This window comes from Falco biarmicus, chromosome 7 (genome assembly GCF_023638135.1).
Source record: "Falco biarmicus isolate bFalBia1 chromosome 7, bFalBia1.pri, whole genome shotgun sequence".
Taxonomy (NCBI): Eukaryota; Metazoa; Chordata; class Aves; order Falconiformes; family Falconidae; genus Falco; species Falco biarmicus.
The window spans coordinates 36,226,996-36,251,961 of record NC_079294.1 but is presented as its reverse complement, the minus strand read 5'-3'; the positions used below and the strand labels follow the sequence as shown (position 1 = coordinate 36,251,961).

At 41.1% G+C, this 24,966-nt stretch overlaps 1 long non-coding RNA gene across 4 annotated transcripts in view; it reads left to right on the top strand.

Annotated features, from left to right (window-relative positions):
- LOC130153057 (uncharacterized) overlaps window positions 1–24,966 on the top strand; it is a 166,886-nt gene that overhangs the window by 4,103 nt on the left and 137,817 nt on the right. For all 4 annotated transcript variants that reach the window (XR_008823198.1, XR_008823199.1, XR_008823196.1 and 1 more), the window contains exon 2: window positions 24,315–24,434. This is a non-coding gene — a long non-coding RNA (uncharacterized LOC130153057). The remainder of the gene's footprint in view (window positions 1–24,314; window positions 24,435–24,966) is intronic.

Here is a 24,966-nt window from a genome sequence, read left to right as displayed (position 1 = left end):
AGAAAGCAGTGTTCAGAGATTGTGGTTTGATTAAATGGCCCCTTATTTAACATGCCCTGCATTTCTCTGCGGGAAAGCAACTTTCAATCTATGTGCAACAGTGAAAGATTGAAGAAGTAGAGAGAGAAAGAAAAAGCAAGAGGCAATCTCTTAATTTGTTTCTTTCCTTTTCCTAAAGCCTGCCTAGCCCACATGTTGGGTCGGGTACATTTAGAGGGAATCTTGGATGAAACTAAGCTGGAGCTAGAACAAAGTTGGAAAGAAATTTGATTAAGTTTAAGGATGATAAAAAATATCTGACCTCCCTCCTCCCCCTCAGAGGGTATTTAATGCCCAGCAAAATCATCTACCCGTAGGCAAGTGCCTGACAAGAACATGGTATGTGTATCTACTCTGAAATCAGAGTTCAGGGTATATATGTGTAACTGCAACTCATACATTGTCTTTTGGATAATTTGTTGACCTAAACTTACACATTTTGTCATCTTTTTCTACTTTTTTTTCCACTTATTTTTTCTGTGCTTTTGGGACAGAAAATCCCTCATGCAGTGTGGTCCAGGTTATACTGGATGTCTCATGCAGGGCAGTATCTTATTCCGTGCATGACTTACTCATGTTGCAAAAGCAGGGTGAGTAATGGGTGCTGGAATTTAGCTCTATATTGCATTTTGCATCTGGGGTTTCTGTAATAGGTTCATGAAGTTCACAGACGACCGCCAGTAATTTTTCTATTTTTCTACCTCCCATTCTGCTCTTTTCCATTTCTCCAGAGATTTTCTGCAGTCCTGGAGGACTTTGCAACTCTGCAAAATGATACAGAATTATATCAGAATGCTCCAAGCACTGTATAAACATATAGACTGTATTTGTGATGCAAAGAGGGGTTTGGCTGGGCATGATCCCTTGTGGTTCTGGAACTGTGGGTCAGCATTGCACCTTTATCAGCGGCTGCAGGTCTTAGGGATGCGCCGTGTGTGTGTAGAGGAGAAGCAGTGCTGGACCACTCACATTGCAAGTGAGGTGCTTTAGATGGTACCCTGCAACATCACCCTTGGATCCACCATGAGGAAAACTGCTTACTATGTACCAGTGGTGCATTGAAGTACATGCCGGAGGACTCCAAGTACAAGGGTAAATCTGAAGTTAAAAAGCAGCTCTCTAATGCACTAAATCACTGATGTAGCACTCATTGTGAGAAATATGTCCAGGTACACCTTGTGGGAGTACACACAGGTCAGACGAAGAGGGTCTCAGAAAGAGATGCAAAACAAACAAAGTGTCCAGAATCACAAACATCTCATTATCTGATCCAGGAACAGAACAGAGGGGTTGTCTGTAGCTGCACTTTGTTCAAACTTCAGTTGGGCTTGTGTCGTAACTTACTGGTCCACACAGTTTGTCAGACCGTGGGCTATGGGTTTTCTTACTGATGATTCTGCAGCCTCCCCGGGCTCCTGGGGTGAGCTAGTGTACGAAGGTGAGTTTGTTCAGGGGTCTCTATTTAGTGCAAAGAGGTGGTGACAGAAGTTGCTGTATGAGTAAAGCTTGGGGGATGCTGCGCAAGGAGGTCTCCCCTGCTCTGTTCCAGTTCAAAGTCAAGCTGTCTAGATGAAACTGGGGAAAACTGTTCATACAGCTAGTGTTTGGTCTGAAAAGAAGAGAGGGAGACGCAAGGAGGACAGTAAATATCTGAATCTGTACACAGGAGCAGTAAGTCTGTTGGGTCAAGCCCCGAGTTCAGACCCAGAGGGTGCATGCAGTATAGCTGTGCAGAGTCCACTCTTGTGTCCTGCTAACCAGATCACAGTCACTTGTGAAAAAGCGTCTGATGCTTTCCAGGATAAGTTGGCCATTTAGTTTGTCTTTCTAAATCACAACAAAGTCAATAGAGTCAATAAAGCTCAAACAATGCTCTTCTAGAAATTCTCTCTGTCTTAAAATTGCCTTATTCCTATGTGTCTAAGTCTGTGTTTGGATGTGAATTGTAGGACCTTGGGGATATATGTAGAGTTCAGTTAAATTTTGACACGGGAGCAACTGCATTATTTTCCTATTCATTTTCCTAATCTGTAACCAAGCTTTTGTGCAAGACTCTTGGCACTGAAAGTCTGTTTGAAATTGAGTTGTGGAAGTGCAAGAGTTCATAACCCTTCTCTTGCAGCCGCTGTGAGTGCCACCTGAATGCTGAGTGCCTGCCTTAGGGAGTGGTGAGGTCCTCCTGTAGCCACTTGGGCCTAGCAGAGAGCAGCACTGTTACCAACTACACGACAAAGCACACAGAGAGTGCGTAGCACATCCTTCTCTCACCTTTGCCAGGAACAATTAATGAGATGCTTTATTATCCAAACCCTTTCCGAGGCTGAGCTTCAAACTCTTTAACCTGAGAATGGATTCAGCAGCATGCATTTCTTAGTGCCTTGTAGCTCACTAGGTTCCACTTTTGACAGCAATAGAAGAGTTTTCTATTGCAAGCCTTTACTTTCTTGTTTATTTAATATTCATGAACCACTGCTGCTGGCTTAATATGTTAACAGTTACTTAAAGAATGGTCTGGTAACTACTTTTTTTCATGTATGGATTATAAAATGTAGTATCTTACAATATATTGTCTCGTCACTTTATGTGAAGATTTCATTAATGTGTTTTTCCTAAATAACAAACAGCTCCTGCAGAGCTTGTTAGCCATGTGAGGACCATGTGGTGTAAGCAGTTATAAATACACCAGTAAAAAACATTCCAGAGAATTATAAATCACTATAATGTTCAGCTCCAGTGGGTTGATGAATAGTATCTTTATTAACTTATTAACCACTTATCAAAATGATTTGTCTTGTACTTAGACTTAATTTTATGTTCACTGTAAATTTTATATAAAGCCTGACTTTGTTTTCTTTTGCCAGATGTATTTATTTCTGAGGCAAAACTCAGTCTCTTTGGCAAAAAGGAGGAAAATCAAAGAGGCATGATAATCAGCCTAAACTCATCCAAAGCACTTTAAAAATAGCCAGCCCACCTACTGCACTGGGAGATTATATAGTGCAGTGTACAGAAGCGCAGTGTGGAGTAGCTAAGGAATCGTGCAATATGTAAGCTTTTCAAAATGCACTTGAGGCAGCGGCTTTCTACCCAGTTTGTTCCTGCTGGGGCATCTGCCTCTCAGACCCCCACTCCCTTTCAGCTTGGTGCCCAGGATGTTTAATTCTGCTTTCCATGAGAAATGGCCCTGCACGGATTTTTGTTTCCAAATCAGTGGCTTATAGTGGAGAGAGCTGTGGCAGAAGGCGGTCGAAAAGAGCGAGACGGCGTTGTTGTTCAGCGACTGGTGTGGTGGGCGGTGGTGCACCAGCGTTGTCACTTGGGCTGTTACACAGATGGCCTGTGTAAACTTGAGTAAGATTCTAGCAGATAGGTCTGCAAAGGGATGTAGGCACACAAGTGCCCTGTGTGGGCCTTGCTAGGCTCCACAAAACCATGCCCAGCTGTCATCTCACTTTGCAAGTGTCTCGGCTCTGCCAGGGAGAGCGTTACAGCCTGCAGGTTTTGTGTGTGGGGAGGGGGGTGTGTCTCGGCTAAGACCTTTCCTGGCCAGTCTTCTCAGCAGGGCCCTATGCAAAACTGTTGGACTGTTCGGGCCTCTGCTCCTACAGGAATACTGTTCCTTGGTGGATCCTATGGTTATCATGGTGACATGTAAATACCTGATGTATGCATACACCAGTTGAATTGGTCTAATTTACAAAAAGCATTTTTATCTTTTTTCCTGCTCTTCCCTACATCAAGCTTGCTCTCTCTCATTATAAATCCCTGCCTGTCTGTTCCTCTAGCCAGCTTTTATCAGTGTTTTACCTTTAATTGGTACGCATAGTTGGCCAGTTTATCTAATTTCCCAATAAACAATCTATCAGTGAAAGAGCTTTTGGCGTGTGGACAGCATACATTGCAAAAGGTGCCGTAGGAGAAAGAGTAGTATGTATGTGTGTTACTACACTACGGCTTAGGTCAGGTGGTCACATCACTCTGTTTGAGGGGAATTTTGCACCAAAATAAACTATGGAGTTGAGCAAAAGGGGATTTTCCCATGATAGACCAAACAGAATGTACTGTGCAAGCAAATGAGGAAATCCAGCCTCATGGTTTCCAGCATCACTGATTTTGGAAGGGTTAAGTACCTGCCAGTAACTGCATCTTGTTAATGTAATGTATATTGGCATTTCCTTTGCATATCTCTATTATGGAATTTGATGAAACAGCTTTTGTTTGTTCACACTTGTCTCTCTTAAAATTTGTATATCATCAGTAAATGTTATTTTTTCTGCAACAGCTTGCACTTTCTTCTCTAGGCAGACAGAAGCCAAGTCATCCTATTGCTTTAGATTATAAATTTCAGCTTGATTAAAAAAGTAAATATGTAGATTTTTACTGCTCCCGACAACAAGGATTGTCACCAGTTGACATGCTGAGGTTTGTTCTACAGGAGTGGAGGGGTTTGCGTGGACCTACAACATGGTATGAGGCCCTTAATACAAGTTTGATTGGGTTTTGTGGAGGTAGGAACAAGCAATTGATAGTGTGAGTCCAAGTGAACACATGGACTGGCCTTCATTTTTTCCAAAGGGTAGGAAGTTCTCTACTACTTTACAATGCGTCGAAGACTTTTGATGCCCTTTGGCAGAAAATACGTTCACAGGGCAGGAGTTGGCTAGGCTGTGCACTTCAGATTATTTTAAGCATTTTATTTAGCTGAGAGCTGGAGTTCCCTAAATGGTTGGTGGGATTTGAAAAGACCTCAATGTGCACAGGGAGAGAGGAACCTGCTGTAGCTCTTTTGGGTCCGGAGCTGCCAAACATATAAATATAGATAAGCACGTCCCACTGACTGCAGGGAAAATTCAAATCAAGCTCTTTCTGAAGTTTTTTCAGAGTTGAGATTTTAAACAGTTTCTGTGTTAGGCTACAGTGTAGAAAAGAGTATGTGCTCATATAGTGAGCTTCCTCAAGTCAATACAGAAAATCAGATTTATTTGGTTAATATTATAACTTGGAAGTATAGTCAAGATTTTTGTAGAAAGGGTATACAAGAAAGCTGCTAAATTTAGAGAAAAGGTAATAATTATTCCTGTTGTGATACAGGGAAATAGCCATTGCCTGTTTTTCTACCGGCATTTGCTTCCTACTAACCAAATCATGTTTAGGAGTGACCTGTTGTATTTTTTTCGGCATGCCTTTTAAAGGTGGCGGAGAGAAAGCCTTGCAGGGAGGCTCTTATGCAATTATCGCTGTATATCTTCCTGCTTGTAAGCCCTAATTCCACTCTGATTTTTTTGTGTTTTTGTTTAAATCCTTGAAAAGATGTCATTCTCTCACTGAATGTGTTTTTCCTCCTAAACACAAGCTGTAAATACATACACAGATAATATTATGTGATTCTTTGAGTCAGCTGCTTGCAGTTCTTGTGTTCTATCCTAGGCAACTTTAGAAAATTATTATCAAACCTCATAAGCTGAGACATAAAAGCTCCTTGTCTCGTCTTTGCCATGGAAATTGCAAATTTTAACATGTAAGTGTATATGTAAAAAAATATCCCAGAGGTAACAGGCAAGTCGAATTTTGCAGGGTTGTTACAGACAGAGTGACATCTGTTTTTTATTGCAGTTAATGATTCCTAATACTATGTGCCATTTTGTGTTATGTAACCATTTATTATTAATCTGCATCTCCTATTACAAATCAGTTTTCAATGCTTTTCCCAGTCATATCCTGAGATAGTATGGCGGTATATTTATGCCTACTAAAATAAAACTAAAGGTTTCCTTCCATATTGAGGATTTTTGAAGTACTTGGAGATGGATTCTGTGTTCTCCGTGAAGTAACCGTTGTCCTAATCATTACCAGGAATTGAACCTGGAACTACCAGAGCTAGAGGATAGCTTGACAATTTGAGCTCAAAAAGGCTAAATCTTCTGGCTAACAGTTGTAGGAGAGTCATGCCTTTTGTGGCTCTGGCAGACGTTACTAGTTGGAGAGGGAATTATGCTTGTGCAACTCAAAATTGTCAGTGAAATCCAGGGGAATTTGGGAGGTTGCAGGGAATGCAAAATTGGGCTCTTCCAGGAGCTTCCCAGTAAGCATGAAAGTGTTAGTGTGTGTGTGTGTGTGATGGGTAGTGAGAAAGCCTAACATCTGACATCGTTCTGGCTAAGTGCATCCTTCAGTTTTCCATTAGTGGTGGTGGAGTCTATCAGTGAATCCTTTCAGGAGTAACCAGCTGGCATTTCCTAAGCCCTTGTCTGTGTATCATGTAAAGCTCAGTGTTACCACTCTAAAGAAAGACCTTGAAAAGTTAAATGCCATTGGAATTCAGTAATGTAGGCCACAGTGTAAACTGTGGTTAAGTTGAGCTGAGGCCTGCTTTAGAGAAAGAACCTGTAGTTGATTAAGCCCTGCCTGTAGCTAGATAAAAATGAGTTTGAAGTAGATTAATATAAAAACAGTTAAAAGCTTCCTCGTTGTCAGTTTTCAAAATGAAACTTGTCAAGAGTTTGGCAGAAAGAGCTCAAAGGAAGATCTGATTCTAAACTGAGAAAAACAAACCCAAAGGAGCAAACAGCAGCATGGACCTTCTCATGTTTGGTTGATTTAAATGAATTTTCTCAGTGAAGGCTGTGACTTTATGGCCTTCATTTTTACTTGCCAAGCCATTTTTCTCCAGACTACAATCCTTCATGAGTTGTGTCTGATAGCTTTGTCTAGCACAGAAATTTCTTCTGTACTGCTTGGCCTATCTCCTCATGGCCTTCATGAATCTTCTCTGACATTTACTGTGTGTAATTATTATAAGAACATAAACCAAGGGCAAAACTCAAAAGACAGTCTTGGATTCAGCAAGAAACTGTCTGAGAGAGAATTGAAATGGAGACAGCGCAGCCTAACAGCTAGGGTCATGTCAGAGTTTTTGCTGGAATCCACTTCCATCTGTAACGTTGGATGGCATGTGACCTCTTTATGCCACGCAAACAGTTTGGCCTACTGCTGGCACCACCACAGTTTGGTGGCAAGGTGGTGCAACTTTCTGTTGTTGACTTGGACTTAAATTCTGTAGTCCCAATGATGAATCAAAAGTGGGACTCATAGACTATGTCCAGCTAATGCTACCAAAGTGTTTATCAAAGCACAATATTGACTTTACATAGTGTTACACTGGAAAGTCATTTTAGGACATGTTTGAGCTTTGACACCCTTTCTTAATATTTTTTTTTCCCATATCCTTTTGTATATACAGCTAGGTCATGTTAGTGACCACAGGCATGAGTCTCCATTCCATTGCACTGGTTTTAAGCCAGAGTAATGCCACTGGTTTTCACAGTATAAAAGACTGATGAAATGTGGTGCAAAATTGATCCCATACATATTCCAATCTCTGAGCGACTTAATATTTAGTGCTAAAACATTTTAAACCTTTAAAAAATAACACTTCTATCAGTCATGTTACAGATTTAAAGTTTGCTGTCTCACGACTTGGCAAAACTTAAGCACATGCTGGGAAGCGGGTATGTCCTTAATCATGGCAAATCATGGGATATTTGATCCTTCAGTTTGACAGTCCTGTAGGAGCGTCAGCTAGTGCTCATGTATATTTACCTTAGTGTTGGAACAGCTTTTCCTCCAGTCTCTATTTTAGGGTAAAAGAATAGAAAAATTTCCATAGATGTAGGCTAATTTTTCCTTTTAAATGGTGGCAGTTTGAAAACTACATCAGACTGGCAATGTTATGGACTAAGAGATAAGTTAATGGAGACCTTGAGAAGGTAAACAAGGCAGAAGTTAGATGCAGGATGCTTCATGGTTCTGTAGGTTGTTCTGTGGCTACAGAAATAAAACCTGTCGTTGTTTCAACAACATACATATTGTAGATATGTATGCTTCTATTACATGCACAGTCCCTCTAACTACTAACAAACCTACTGCTCTGTTTGCAATATGAGAGCAGCACTGTGGCATCTTTAATCTGAAGCTAATGAGCCTGTTCCTGTTAAAATTAATTGCAAAGCTCCAGTTGACAGCAATAGGAGCAATCTCATTATTCTCAATGATTATAAGCTAATACTCCTGACAGCTGACTTGGGAAACTGAGACAGCCTGTAGTCTCAAGGGACAGATCATTGAGGACCTTCAGGTGTGTAAAAGGGGTATAGGGGTCTGTTGTATTTGAGACTTTGTTAAACCACAGATTTCCTGCATGACTTTTGGACTAGTTAATATGACTCCCTTCTGAATCTGTAAACTGGGCACAGCAGCACATCCTTACGTTAAAAGGAGTGATGTGCTCAGATAGTGATCTGTGGCCCATTTTGTGGTTGGAAGAGATTTCTCAAAAGGTTCAGGCATAAGCTTGGTCTGAAACAGTTGGGTAAGTAGCACTAGAAGGTAATTAATTATTAGTTAATTAGTTCAGTTAATTAGTAACTGGTACAGTAACAGCTGCTGCTCCTGCTTGTTGTATAAGACTTGTAATTGATACACTCTAATGGTGTTGCAGTAGAGCAGCAAAGCAATAGTACTGCAAGTCAATTATTGCCTCTTTCAATGAGGCACTATGTGTCAGGTCCCTTCTAACTCAAGATATTCTGTGATTCTCTAGGTGAAATGGGGTAAGTATGTATACAATTAGGCTGTGGCATATTTAAGGCAATGAAACTTGGTTTATCCTGTAACAAAAATGATTATGTTAAACCACGTTGTCTTGCGCTGCTTAAGGGCTGAGGGTGTACAAAGACTGCTTGGTTCAGTGGATGTGTAACTTGTTAAGCCTTGGTAATTTGATCTGAGCTTATAAAGGTTTAGATAAGAAATTGTGGTTGTTCCTTCTAGTATCACCATCCCTGGTTACATAGAAACAGGTCTGGCCATATAAAGGTCTCACAAAGACTTACACTGATTAACATATTCCTGCCTCCTTTTCTGCCTTCTGCTTTTTTCCTGATTTAAATTGGCCGAAGAACAGAATATCTGGTTCATGGGAAGTCTTGTTTTCCTTACTTTTTTGGGGGTATGGCGTTTTGGTCCAAATTGATCTGGGAAATAAAAATAACTTTTTCTGCCAACCAGAAATTTTGAGATAATTTCATTCTGGAAACAACAAGCATCTAATTTCTGAAATAAATGTGCTTCCTTGTTCCTGCAGCTTCTCAGTGAAAATGGTATTTGACAGGTGACTGACTATCAGCTCTGTAGGGCAGTTGTGGGGCTGTATGGGATTGGTGGTGCTCTGGAAGCCCTGCTCTCTGGGCTGCCTGGAAGACTGTTGCAGGTCTTCCAAGCTCTCAGCTGGCATTTACTGGTAGGTGAATGGAAAGTCTGGAAATTACTGGGATTTCCATGTTTTCTGTACTCTCAGTGGGAAGTCGCTTCTTTTAAGGTCAGGGTTTCCAGACTTCCAGCTTAGTGGTTGAAACCATGGAAGCTTGGTGTTTTCCTACTTTGGGACTCTCCACTGAGCAGATCTGCCTCCTGATTCTCACTAAAGTCGCCTTTATTTCACACCTTGTTCTCCAGCATCAGGGTACTGTTCTGTGCTGTAGGAAGCAGAAAGCAGGGGCTCCCATTGAATATTTCATCTGTCTCCTTGCGCTGGAGATGTACCTACTTCGCTTTCAGCTAGCTTGCTGGGGTATGGGTAGCAATCCAGCTGTGGAAGCATGGAATTTAGTGTGGGCTAATTCCTGTATGCAGTTTACCCAGCTTGTTTGGGTGTGTCCTGCATGGCTGCTAGACCACAATGGAAACTACCCACGCAGCTTCAAACAGCTAATGAAGCGGCCTCGCACCCACCACACCCAGAGTCTGGAAGATTCTGGCCCATCTTGCAGAGTAACACTATGCAGAGTTATAGCATCTGGCTTTGGCAAGTCTGCAGGCACAGTCTTTGAAACAAAAACAAAACCATGCATCCTCACCACTGTTTCTTCCCTTATTTACATGACTAAATGCTGTAATGCACACATGTGGGTAAAAGCAGGAAGAATGCACCCCACCAGTGATTATGAGGGAGCTGTAGTGGCTCAGCACCCTGCAGGATCTGCAGCTTGATCTGATCCACAGCTTTTTCTAGCCACACCAAGGGTTTCACACATCTTAAGCAGAGCTGGCACTTGCAGTGTGAAAGCTACCTAAGAGGTGTCAGATTTGGCCTTCAAAATTGAAGCAGTTTTATCAGACATTTTTACAGGCAAATTGCAAGTGCACCTATCCTTAATGCTGAATATCCTCCATACATTTCACCAGAGATGCAACTCCTTTCCTTGTCTCCTTCATATATGAGCGATACAGACCTCCTCTAACTGACATGCAAACACAGAAAAAAAATCTTGCAGTCTTGCTTGTGTTTCTACAAGTACACTTTCCATGCTGTGGAACCGAGCACCTTCAACTCCTTTTGTTGCCCCCATGACTTGCACTTCACAGATCTTGGTTTATGGATGTCTGCAGATGGCAGGAGATGGCAAATATTTTAGATGAAAGATGATGGAGAAACAACCTAGTATGCCAACAAAGACTGAAAGCAATTCTTGCTTTCTTCTATTTCAAACGTTTTTTGCAGAAAGGGTTTCTCTGGGAGTGTTAACACTGAATGCATCTGATCTTTCATGGTTTAAGTGATTTCTGCATGAATGCATTGTGTTCTCCTCGTGCAAGTACCTGTGCCTGTGAACAGATTTGAGCACGTAAAGACTGTTTTGGCTTTCAGTTTGTGTTTGAAGATGTCTGCCAATCGTAGACTTCCACAGCAGGAATATTGTGTAAGACCACATGTGTAAGAAAGTCATCCGTGTAACATCTAAAACTCATTGTTTCTTCCATTAGTTAAGAGGAAACACAGTTAGATTAGTTTCTTACCAAATGTGGTTTTTATGGCCTTCTCACAGCTTTGATGATCTTGTGGGAGCATGTAATCATAAATTATTAGAAGGAAATCCTAGCTACTCAGAGCTAAACACATCAGTTATCTTGTTAAGGGGAAAAATGTATATGAATGGATCAGTAGGATTAAATCACTGCAAGACATCATAACCCTCTGGGGAAACTAATAATCTTACTTGTCTCTATCATAAGTGAGCAGAAAGATATTTTTATGCAGACATTTTATTATAAAATGAAACATGGCACTCCAGGCACAAAGTGGAGCAAGAAACTGTGTATAAAAGCATATGTACATGTGCGTGTATACACACATCCATTCTTTTGGTACATGCATATTTCCTTCCAGATGCAGTTAAGAGTCCTGGCTGCTGTGAGGGTTTGGCAGCTTTCTTGTGCAGTGTGGGTGTTTATCATTCTACTGTGCTTGTTCATTTTGTGATGAGTTTCCTCTTGGGTGCAATTTTCAGGCACATGTTCCTGTCAACCAAGGTCAATGCTGAGCCAGAGAGGCAGTGCACAGGTGGTATGTCAGAGTTAGCCTCTGTCTTTTGGCTGCAGACAGTGGCACGTCTTAATTTAATTTATGATTAAACCATTGCCCTGATACAATACTGAAAATATTAGAGTCTTTCTGCCTGGATTTCAGAGAAATGGTTCTTCACATAAACAAGGGAAAAATGAGTGACTGCATATTAATAGACTCTCAGGACCTGACCAAAAGCCTGTTGAAGTCAATGGAAAGACTCCTTGGATTTCAGCAGGCTGAGCTTCGAGCCTTTAATGCATGCTCTGGTGCCTATAGCCCAGGTGGGAACAGCTCTTTGTTAGGCAGGAGGTGGCTTCTTACTTTACTCTCACAAGGTATAGTGCTGGTGGTGGTGGAGAAAGCTCAGGGTGATGGGAGAGTTCATGGCAAAGAGTGGTTTTTTTGCTGCTTGGGTGGCAACTGGGTTCTAAACAAAAATGCCCTAAGGGGAGAAGCACATCGGGGTCATTACAACTGTCATTTGGCAGTTACTAACATGTATTCTTGAAAAAAACTGTTAACACAATTTTGCTGTTTCTTGCCAAACAGCAAAGGCAAGCTGGCTATGTTTTGGAGCCAGAATTGGACTGCAAGCTTTAGAAATACTCTCTAGGATCAGCTGATCAAAAAACATAGGAAACTGAACACTAATAACCCTCCTACCTGCAGAAATCCATGCTTGTTCGCTCACAAACACATACTGTGTTTCTGTTAAACCTCAGATGTGCAGTAGAGATTATGGAAAGTTACACCAGATTTTTGCCTGTCCTTGAATTACAGTAATAATAACCTATGATGAGGTAATACTTTAAGATCAAGGTTGTTGATATTAATTGATTGGAAGAAATTTATTCAGCTATTTAAACTGTATAATGTTTTTGATTCCACTGGGAGTGGATAAAAGCCAGATTTTAGCCTTGTTTTCAGATTTTTCTTGTTAGAGCAGTGCTTCCTGTCCAGAGTAAAGGAGGAAATGCTTGTTCCTCCCAAGACTTTGAAGTTTCTCTGTTTGTCATGTTTAGCCTGGAACAAACAAGCCAGAACTTGCCTCTCACTGTATCTAAATGGCCAACATCCATGACCTGTGAGAAATTCAAGGCCTGAGAAGGGACACCAGTCCCGAGGGTCTATCACAACTCTGGATTCACTGTGATTCCAGTACTGCCGCTGTGCTGTGGCTGCATCACCCCTTTTAGAAGGGCTGCTAGTAAAGTAATGGTAGCCTGGAGTACAAAATCTGCAATAAAACCTGAAAAAAACTGTGGTGACAGGAGTAATTATAATGTTCCCCTGAAGCTGGACAGAGAAGGATATATAAAAGGCGGGCTGCAATCTAACTCACTGCGTTTTCCCATTGCTGTCTTGGTTCACTGGGGCAGTTTAACTGTGATTCTGTATCACTAGGTTACGTAAACTAAATATTGCTTAATTGCTTGACTTCAGCAAGTTCAGTGTAATCCAGTCCAGCCAATACAGTAAACGACCTGCCTGGAACCTTATAGAACAGTTTTCTTACTGCTCTAAGACACTTGTTTTGTTGAGACTAAGTTGGTACTTCTTAATGTGCTTTTGAATTTGTTTGGAACGTTTGTCTGTGTCGTGTCCTGCAAAACTGGAGGAAATGTAATTCAGTAACCAAACAGTATAGAATTTCTTGTATGTGCTGTGAATGTTGGCACAGATGGAAACTGGATTAGGTGAACAATGCTGATCTCTCAGAGTATTTTGTGTTTCTTTCTTGCACGCATAAAGAAAAATATCCTGAACTCATTTACTTGATGCCATTCTAGAGTAAATCCACTTTAGTTGATGATGTTAAACTACTAAGCCATGCTACTGATACGGCTGCATTTTATTACCTGCTTTATGCAAACCATGAATAATACAGAGAACACTAGCTACGTGATTTTAGTTTCGGATGCAGGATGTGTGATGCAATCCACTACAGAGTCTATGCACATATGCACCGAGCACATTTTTGAGCTACTGTACTTTGAAATCTGTGCCAGACATCTATGCAGCCAGACAGTAAACAAAGAAAATGATACCTTAGGCCAGGAACCTTCAACAGCACAGAGGGTTTACCTCAGAAACTTCAAATGGGAAACGTAGCATGTGTGAAGTCACGAAGGTTAGTAGGCCAACCAAGAGCAGTTTTGTGCCTGTGAGCTACACGTATGGGATCTAAAGTCATTCCGAATTTTGCTACTGATTTCAAAAGGCATAGGACTGCCCCGAGTGTTTCTACAGCAGCTTCATTCCATTGGCATCAATGGAATTGCTACAGACTTGGTCAAGGATGCCAAAGGTGAATTTGATACGCTGTCAAAGGAGGTGGTGAAATTTTATATTTATTGCTTCATTCAAAAACCATTTTCCTCTGAATGTCAAATACTTCATGAACATTTTGCCTTAATCTATGTAAAAGTTCTCTTAAACTAAACCCATATTCTTATGCCACTGAACACAGATTCCACTGCATGATAAAGTATTGTAATTGCAATGAATATTAACTGCAGATTCTTCCAGATCCCAAAATGGGACTTTAAATTACAAAGTTTTGATATGTGGCTTACATGTTCCTGGAAATTCTGTGAAATTAAACAAAAGATTGAAGAAAACACTGTTTGGTGTTTTGGTTTGTGTTTTTTTTAGGTTTTTTTTTTATTATTATTTTTTTTTTTCCAAAGCCAAGTGTAAGGTTAAAAGCTAAGCTTGAAACAATCTGGTCTGGCTACACAATTCATTGTAGACTTCAAGGAGGTTTGAGGAACTATTTCACATTCCTCAGTTGCAAGTGAATATAGCAATGAAGAAAAAAAAATGTTCTTGAAATGGGAAATCAAGCATCAAATATATTCATAGAAAACTGTGCAGAAAAAGGCTGCTGACGTATGATAATACTTTTGCTGATTTTGGTTTCTTTTTTTTTTGTGTGTAAAGATTTTATGTTTAGTTAGTTTTCAGGTGATTATTTTTGATGCACTTGTAATAATGGTTATTATAACCTGAGTAGAGTAATTTACTGGCTAACTAATGATACTGTCTTCAGAACCATCAAAATCAAGTTGTGATGCCTGATGGGAAATGTAGTTTCAGATCTTTTCTCCCCATCATACTGAAAAACACTCAGTGTCAAAAGTTGTTTTTCTTATGTGCCAAACAGTACAATGGAGAAAATTGGAGAGTGTTTAGAGCCCTTGGCCTCTTTCTTTGGAGTATCTGTACACTGGCTCTACAGAAGCAGGGAAATGAATGTCCTTAAGGACAGAGAGGAGAGAATGAGTAGCAGAAGATGCTGAATTGCATAGCAGTCAAATAGGAGGAAAAGTACAACATGGGATTTCTCCCAGCAGATGATGTCTGTAGTCCAGAGGGTTCGATCTCTGAACATCGTCCAGTATCTGAGGAGACTGACGGGAAGTCTGAGGAAGGGTTTGTGCTAGTTAAATGCTGTCTGGGAAAACAAAAAGTATTACCAAGAGTTGGTCCCTGGCTTTCAGTTGCAGTTTTGCAGAAAGAAAACTCAGACCTATAATAGACTAATTTAAATATATTAGTCATACTGATATTGCCTTCCTGTATAATATTATTACCTGAAAAGTAAAGAAAATATTAATCATGGTTCTATGTTTCTGCTTCACTTGATAGGAGTGTGCTCTAGTTGAAAGCCTGGTGCTGTACTGTGCCCAGAGAAACCAACTCTACAATCTGATCTTGAACTACCAGCTTTAATATAGAAAAGGAATTTTGCTTTACAGTGGGCCCCCCACGTGAAAGGGGTTTTCTGAACAGAGTTTTGCGTTTGTGATTCCTCATCTTCCCCAGGGTTCGTCCAAGGGGTTACACCCCTGCAACCTTCGCTGGTAAATAGCCAGATGAGACTCGTTAAATCCAAGAATCGGGATTTGTCAGATGTGTAGATATATGTACATAACATGTTCAGAACCAGAGGTGTGGCTAACCTTCCCAAGATTTTGTCAGCTGCATGGGGGCAACAGACCCTGATTATGTGAAGAAGAGACTTCTTGCTTCAAGGGCTGGATTTGCTCCCTCCCTGAAAGCTAATGGTCAAAATTCTTTTGCCAGATTGAAAGCAGAGTTAGTCCTGAATCTGCAGCTTCCCTGCACTTTATATACATTGGGCTATATGGTAGGTTGTAAAAGGATGAGAAAGGTTCTTCAAGCAAAGTACAAATAACAGAAAATTAGTGGCTCATTGACTCTTCACAGGAGGCCTATTTAGCTAATACTAACAAAGCTTTTTCCCCTTTTTAACTAACATGGCTTCAAGTTTTAGCTGCTTTTGTTATAATTCACTGGCTTTTTTTCAGCCCTTGCCCTTTGCCTTTGTGATCTCTGTTTTCCTTCCATCTGTAGTTTCCTTTCCTATGTTTCTCTCAAGCAGATTCCTTCCATCCACTACAAGAATGGGTACTCAAATCAATTGTTGATTGAAATCCTGGCTCCCTGGGTGTTTCCCTCTGCTGCCTTTAGTAGTGTCAGGATTCAAGATACATTTGTTTTTCTTTCTTGCCATTACACAAATACTGCTCCCCAGTAGGACTTTGAAGTTCGTATTGTATTCATTAATAAGATTTTAAATCTTTTCAAGACAGTCCCTCCTAGCCCTTCTCCACCAGCAGGACGTGTAGCCCATTGCATATGAATTGGTTCCGGGAGTGGGGCCAGGGAGCATGGGAGTGGGGCTGGGCCAGGGAGTGGGAATAGCTCTTCCCTAAGCGTAGGAGAAGGGATTGCTGGGTCCTAGCTTGTGAGGGTTGAGGAGGGAAAAAGCACGGCCATCTGCACTGAGCATGGGTGGATCAGCTTCTCAGAGAGCTGCCAGCAGTAATGGGGAGTGGGGTCTGCTAGGACCCTAGGAGGTTCACAATTTGTGACCCAGCTGTTTGACCGAACCGGGACAAACTGTCTCCAGTGCAGTTTTGGCTACCCGCAACCTCTGTTGGCTTAGTCCCGTGTTTCTGATGCCAATGCATTGCCTAATGATGTCAGCGGGTGTTTTGGGTTTGCAAGGAATGCAGGAATGGGATCTCTGAAAAACAGAATCTGTATGTAGAAATGTCCTAAAACGAAAGATGTTTTGCAGAAACTTGCATTAAAATTGCAGCAAGAAAACTGAGCTTCTGCTAGTGCCTTGGCTATTGTTTTTATGAATTTTAAGAGCTACCTTACAGGTAGCTCACATTCTTCCAGGCTGTCTTCAGATGCTTTCATAATATGCTTCTGAGGGAAAATAACTCAGGAGAATCTTTCTGACCAAGACTATTTGCCGATTGCCTGGATACCATTGAAGTTTGTGAGACTTAGGAGCTTAAGCACTTTTCTGAATTAGGCTTCATCAGATCAGCATAGCTATTCCAGTGGCTCTTTTGTGGAGATGATAATGTCTCTCAAGTGTTAAAGATTTTAGCTTTACTTAATTTTTGTCCTAGAATTTAACAGTATGCTGTTGTGTCTATGCAGGCCTTTTCTAGGCTTAATGCTTTCAACAGCTGAGTGGAGTGGAGTCACCACACTTACTTCTTCCAAGGGTATTTCCTGCCATAGCCAGTAGTACTGCTTGCTTTAATGTTATCTTCTCATTCTTGTCAACTCTTTTGGAGTAGTCTTCCTTTCTTTTTTCTTGTTTTTGCTTGATGGCATAAGGTCTGAGACAGGAGTTGGGTTCTCTGTAGTAGATGTGCCACGCATGGTATGAAGCAACGCCTTTGTCTGTGGGTCTGTAATGGGCTTTTTGATGGGGCTGAGAGTCCACAAGTGCTTTCTGTGTGCTCGTGCAAAGAACTGATTATAGTTTGATCCAAACAATAAGTATTCACTTTTCTAATGTGATCCTCTGAGTATTCAGCATTCAGTATTATAAGCATCCCCAGATAGCTTCAGGATGAAAGCTTCTGAGACATATTAGCTTATTAGATGTTAGTTTTTAGACTCAGGATGTGTTGGACACTGGAGAGTTTCTGCTATAACAGTGTGTTGAATCCATTTCCATGTAGCCTTCAGCCCCTGCTGTGTATTGGCTTTTGTCAGACTGTGACAATCCCAATTGTGTTGAGGTTTTCTTACCTTCTGACAGAGAAATGTCATTGGCCTTTTCTGACCTTGTCCTGTGGTCACACATGAGGTTTTGAAAGGTCTTTTGAAATGACTTGGCTTTTCCCTTAGTACGATAATATTGCAGAGTACTACTTCCTGGATTTTCCTGCTAGAACATAACAGTTTTTACAGTGGTAAAGTTTTAAATAGTTTGAAATACTTGGCATCAGGATAGAGGGTTTTGTATGCAATATGTTAGTCAGTGTGACTTGTTAAACCCCTAAAAAGAGTGGCTTGTGCAAGAAACTGCATATTCCCTAGTAAATCATAGAAGTGTAGGAATGGGAGGGAGCTTGGGCGACCAGTCCATCTTTCTGTTTAGTGGCTGAGCCAAAGACTATTTTTGGCAGTGATTTATCTAATCTTTCCATAATGGGCTCCAGTGATGAGGATTCCATGACCAGCCTCAGTGAGCTGTTCCAGTGTATGGATGTTTTTGTTAGTTATTTCGTCCTAATAGCTAACAAATCTTCTTTTGCCACATGGTAAGCGTAACTATTCTTCTAACCTTGCTGGGCATGAAGAACAGTTGATCACTGCCATATTTAGAACATCATCTTGCATATTTGAAAACTTATGTCTTCCCTCAGTCTCTTTTCTAGACTAAACAAACCCAAATCTTTCAGCTTTTCTTCCTAGATCATATATTCCAACCTGGTGTGGGGTTCTTTTTTGTTTGTTTTGTTGCTCTTCTCTGGACTCTTCAGATTGTCTACATAAATCTTGAAACATATTGTTAAAAATGGAACTGTATTTTTGATCTGAGGCATCACTATTGCCAAAAGGTGTGGACTGATTACCTCTCATAAAATGCCATATTTGCAAGAGAATTATACTGCTAACTCAGTATCTAAGATCTTTCTGCAGTTCTGTAGCTAACTTGCTTTTCTCTGCTTTGTAATTGTGCATTTGATTTTCCTGCTGAGGTGCAGAACTTGTCTTTTTATTTCATCTCACCAATTTCACAGGCAATGATTAATTGACAACTCTTTGAACCTGTCCTGTGAAGGTTTTTCTACTCTTCACAGCTGGATGACCTGCAAATTTGAAGTGTGACTTAATATTCCATTGTTCTACTTCTAACTGGGCTTTAGTCAATCTTTTCAAAACAAAGCAATAACAACACAGTTTTCATCCAAGAGTCATATAGTAATGTCTTTTGCAGAACTTTCTTCTGCTGGTTTACTGATGAAAGCTTTAGGAGCGTGCTGTACAACATGTGTCACAATCTTACTAAATTTGAGATCCTATCTTCTGTTTCTCACTTAACCTGTGGGCCATAAACGTGGATCTAAACAGAACGGTCTGACGTGTTTTATTTTTCACCTCCGTTAGGAATGCTGGCCGGAATACTACCTGTGTCCCTGCTTCCCCCAGCCCTTCCCTAGAGCCAGTAGTCCCTTCTGGTCAGTCTGGTCTGAGTCACACCTGACAGTTTTATTAGAGCTTACGAACAGCATTGGGCAATGACTGGATCACTAGCTGAAGCTTGGCAGTATGTCTGTAATATCATGGATTTGTGCTTCTGGCAGGCAGGCAGCTAACACCCTATGACACTGGGTTGACAATGAATGTCTTTGTTCATCTTGGAAAGAATTGTAACAGAAAAGAAATAATCTTGCCATGATAGTCATCAATGGAGCAGACAAAAAAACCCAAAAAACAACCAAAAACCCAAAACACAGCAATTTACCTGTAGTCTGGTCTATTCAGTCACAGGTTTTCCAACACTGAAATGGGCCCTCTTTGCTTTCCAAATTATTTAAGAGCAATAAACATACTCATTAGCTGACTTGTCCTCCAACCACTTTAAAAAAGTTTTTAAATGGCTGCTTTATTTCCACCCCCTTTAACTCCTGGCAAATGCACAAATATCTAACTGAAGTCACATTACTTAAATAGAAACTAATAGAACTGCTTGTACAAATAGTTCAGGATCTGGTCACAAATATGCACTAAGCTGCTGGTCCTCCTGGGGTGAAATTCACCTTGGACAGAGACAAGAATTGCACCTTGTTAGTTCAAAAAAGGTAACTATACTCCTTGTATTTTAGTCAATCCAGCTATAAAGTGAAATGGAAAGGCGGAAGAGGGATCTCAAGAGTATTGCTCTTGAGTCATCAGCTCGATGGCTATTTATAACAAAAGAGGATAATTGTAAAATAAGATGAAAATACTTTGGTTTTATATTAAGTTATCCTAAAGTGAATCATAGCCTCTGAACCAATAAATAATGGGTAAAAGTGTTTAAAGAGGAAAATATATTAATGAAAATATTATTTATTTATTTTATTTGTCTGTTCAGGAAGTGTGCTGTGCCAGTTGCAGTAGTAAACATACCTCCTTTGAATCACTGGAGATGAAAACCAGCCATATTATACTTGAGCTTAGGTGGCTCATATGGGTTTATAACTGTTTTGTATCATTTTGAGCATTCAGGAAAATCCGGCCCACAGATTTTTAAACTATGATTCTGGCTGCAGAGGCATAACACATTCTTTTCTGTTTTTAATAAGTGTCTCTCTTTGTGCAAGAAATCCTTCTAAAAAATTGTACCAGCAGTGCTAACCAATGGGTAGCAGCTAGAGGCGGGGGGGAGAGGAATTGCTTTGGCTGGACAGAGACTAAGGGATTTGTACACCCAAATTTCTATTGTTTTTAATAGGAATTTGGCTTCAAAAATCTTAGGCCTCATATGTATTCAGTCTCTAACAACTGGAGGTCTCTAACCATGCATTCCTATCTTGCTGGATCAAATCCTCCACTGGCTGGTGCACCAGCCAGGGGAAAGCAGATATGTCATCGCACGCATCCTCTGGCAAGACTCCTCCCTTGTCAGGTGCACTTTGCTGCTTTTCTGATCGAGAGCATCTACCATCTGCTGGCTGGAGCTTACAGCTGAAGGAAGGAGGAACCTGTACCCCACCAGGCGTGCAGAGGTTACTTAATAATCTTAAGAAGGTTTACTATGTTATAATGTGGATTAGTTTTTTCATTCTTTCAGTGGCTTTTCAGAAGATTAGGAGAGACTTTATGAAAGTGCAGGTCACTTGTGTGTCCTACCTTTATTCTATACACTCTGGCATACTGTCATTCTGATTCTCCCACGCAAATAACTGAAGGAAATGGAAAAACAAAAAAATTGATTATCTCATTTCAGTTCAGATGGGAAACCTGAATGGACACCCAGAAGCTTAAGTATATAACAAGGGGGTGCTAATTTAATTTCTGAAGGCATATATGATTATTGCAAACTCTGTAATTTAGGATTATTTACAAGAAAGCTAGGTATTACTTTATTGTATTGAGTTCATCAGTGGCTTATAGGTAGAGAATGTGACTTGTTAAGGTGGTTGTAGGTGAAAGGGAAATTTTTGCAATATTTGCATTTTCACTACCTTTTCAAATGATTCTGCAATTTATACAGAAGAGAACTAGCTATACAGAGAAAGCATTTGCTACTGCATATGCTGATATAAAAGTTGCAAAGGAGTGGATTCCTGAACAGAGCTGTGGTGGTGGTGCAGTTAGATTAAGTATGTTCAGTGTAAGTTTGTTAACGCGGAGGATATCAGAGAAATGAGAAACTCAGAAATCTTGATGAAGGCATCAAGACAACAGGACACATCATTTTGACACAGGAATTTTTATGGATTGCATGGGACTGGCTGTACTCCAGAATTAGTTCCAGGCCGAAATGTAATTCCATTCTATATCTTCCTTTGTGTTAGAAACCTGAGTAGCGAGTGGTTATTACGCTAAACTATGTTACGTGAGCTATTTAAGCACACTGAGTACAGTACATGATTACAACTCTATTTTTAAGTACACTTTAATGTGTTTTTACTTAGAATGGCTCTGTAGGTTAATGTTGGACTCAACCCGTATACACAGTGCATGTGGTTCTAGAGGGAAGTCGCATTATCTGCCAGCGCTGAGCATGAGAGGGGAAGTGCTCTCCAAACTCTATGAAAAGAATGTATAAACAGGCATGATATTTTTACTTTTCTGCCCATTGCAGCTGCTCCTTTCATCCCAAGAAAATAAGTGCTCGGTGCAGAGAAGGTGATGGCTGAAATTCTACACCTGTTCCCACAGATATGCAGCTTTCTGGCAGCATAGCACAATTCGTAGCAGGCAATTGAACCACCGAGCTAGTGGGCTAGGTTAATGGGAGGAATTACATTTAAATGCCTCTTTAGCACTTAAGGATGTCTCTAGGTGTCACTGGCATTCCTCTGCCTTCCCACATACCTTCTTCCCTCCTGTGTCAGTTCTTTCTGGGCTAGTTTTTGCTAGTGAAATTCCCATAGGAGCCATCGGTCTATTCTTGAGTTTGTGCCACCTGCCTGAGTCCTGACTACATCAATCCCTGGGTCTGTAGCCCACAGCTTAAAACTGAAAGGTGTTCTCATCCCCTTTCTTTCCTGTTCCACTTGAGGTTACAGCAAAAAGTATATGTAGAGAATATATACAATTTAATGATAAAAAGGCCTGTTTTGTGGTGTTGAATCAACCGTTCATTAAGGTTCTTACGTTTCAGACAGGAGATTTTGATTTAGATCTTCCACCTGTTTTGGTGGATGAAAAAAATCTTTTACCCAGGAGAGTGCTGTAACAGTAGCCAGGGTTGAGGCTTTTGTACTTGATGCCCTCCTGCTGTGTTTTCCTTATGCAGTATTCAGAGGGTAAGAAAAAGAATAGTTTCTAGAAAGTCTATTTTAGGACATTTACTACAGAGGAAAGAGAGGTAGATGTCTCTCTGTTGAGACTAATAGACATCTAGAAAGTGAAATATTTTTTTTTAAAAAGGTGTGTGTATATGGGGAGCGGGCAGGACACTGGCAGCCCGCTGTGGCAGCTTGGTGGCTGACATTCTGCTGGAAGATGTAGGTTAAAAATCTCTCAGCAGAGTAAGAACAGGAAACTGAGGCTGAGATTTATGAATGCCCTGACACTTGGGTTGCAGAGTCTGTAAGTGTGTGTGTGTGTGATCTTATACTGCACTTGTCTTTGTGTTTCCACTGGCTAGCTTAAGCAGCTTCCTGCTTGGTTTGCTGCTGTCTGTGTATCCCATTTCAGTGTGCCTGGGGCCTCTGATTGATTTATGTGTTGCTGCCAGCTTGCGACAGCTCATGTGGTTATCACCTCTAGCTGTTTACCCCACCCTTAAAGTGCTAAATAACGCCAGTGGTTCAGCAGCTGGTTTATGAACAGCTCAAATATCACCACAGGGAGGGCGAGGGGGACACTCGGGCACAGTAACCTCATCAGCTGTCTGGGGCTGAGCCATCTCTTCTTGGCCATTCAAACTAGTCTTCCCTCACACGGCACGGGCCAGGTACAAGGCAGAGCTGCTGTGGTCAGGTGCCCTTTAGAATCTAGCTTAGATGCACGAGAGTTGTATTTTGTAGTGCTGACTCTAGCCCTTCTAGTACAGTCTTCTGAATTTAATGTCTGAACTCCATGCGTAATGAAGAGCCTCATTTGACAGATGCTGAATTGGGAAGTGCTATTAAGACTGGAGGAGCCTGTTCTGAGCATACCTGGAAGTGGGCACCTTGGGAATGTCGCTTGGAAATGAAGCCATCAGAAGCTGGGATTCAGTTAGCTAAATATGGTCCTGCTTCTGAACCAGGTTTTTAGACTCCATTCATAATGATATCTGGGGAAATGGACACACTTCTGTGGTATAGAGCATCTCTGGAAACGTATGTCTTGAATAGGCCAGATGAAGTGTGCCCTGAAATGGCCCATTTCTCTCCGCTGTCTTCAGGAGCCAAGGGGGCTGCCTCAGCTGCAGACATCATATCCCAGACCCCCAAAGTGAGATGAGATGAGTATCTCCTGTAGGAAACGGAACTGAGCTGGGCAGAAGCTGATCTGGAGATTCGTTGGGTCAAAATCTGGATTTAGGCCCTTCTATATCCAGGCGCAGTTCCTTCCCTATCCAGGCTTTCCCAGCTTGCAAGGCTCAGAAGGGCGTAGTGTTTCTGAGCGCTGGGCTTTGGTTTGCCTTTCTGGTGTGTCTCAGTGGAGGTGGAGGAGGGCAGGCTCCCCGCTCTGGTGCAGGAGAAGGGTGTAGTAGCATCTGTCCTGGGTGTTTGCATCTGCTGAGCCTCTGCCGCCTGCCTTGTTTTGGACCCACACAATGAGGCATTAGGAGATGGCCGCTGAACAAGGATGTGGGCCCTGCCCCCCATATCCCTTTTCCCCCTCCATGTTTTAAGTACCACACAACATGAAGTGCGCTCTGGTCTCCTAGCTGGGCATCCTAGCCTGTCCTTTCCTGTCCTGTCTTTCAGCTGCCTCCAGCTCATATAGAAAAGGAGACAGTTCCTCTTAAGCACCCAAATAAAAGTTGGAGTTCTCTAAGCGCTCACCTACTCCCCAGTGTCTCTTTTTTTTTTTTTTTTTTTTTTTTTGTTCTTTTTGTGGTGTGTATCTGGAGTCATTTGGCTTAGGGTTCTTAGCATTGTGATTTAGAGAGGGAAGAGAAACTTCTAGGTAGAGATGTCAACATTACCAATTGCTCCATGTTTCCAGGAAACATGTAGCTGATCCAAACTGGGGAAAAAAATCTGCTGTGAAAAGCTCTTTTAAATTAGAGAGTTTACATAGCTGAGGGGAAACTCAGGTTTCCTTTTTAGTTTAGGTTAGAATTACAAAGGTAGATGCATATAATTTTTTTTCCCTTGAAGTTTTTATCTAGTTAATTTTCCATTTCTTTCTCTTTTTTTCTTGTTTACAGTTCCTGTGCTTATGTAACAGCTCTCCAGAGGAAGCTGCTCACAAGCCCATCTGATATTTCGTGCCAGCTGTTTCAGTGGAGGCGTGCTGGATCAGACTGAGCTCCACCTTCTTCGTTGAGGTATACTATACGAGTAACACCATAAAATACTGTTCAGTCAGAATGATAGCTTATTTAACCTCTTGGCACTCTTTTCATTAATTTCTTCTTGGATCAATTATTATGTTTTGTCTGTCGCAAAACTGGGCTGAAAACTCCTCTGGGCATGGAATGTGTCATTCATTTAAACAACATCAAGGCACACTGTTCATGTTTAATTATACTTTAATGCAAGTGCTAAACTGTTTTCAGTCACATTTAACAAACATGTTTTCTGGGACTGGTTGCTGCCTGACCTCAAGTAAGGGCAAGTTAGGCTAAGCCTTGAAATGCTGCATCAAGCTGTCATCTCAAATAGAAGTGAGCTCATTCATCCTCACGTGAACTATTATATAGATGAACTGTGGAAGCAGGATATGTTAACTGCCCACCAGAAAGGACATTGCAGTATGCTGATTTATGATGAGTAAATTCTAGAGTAATCATATTGATGATGCTTAAAAATATCTGTTCGCAATGCTGCAGTAGCTAAGCTAGAAATACTGTGTAGTAG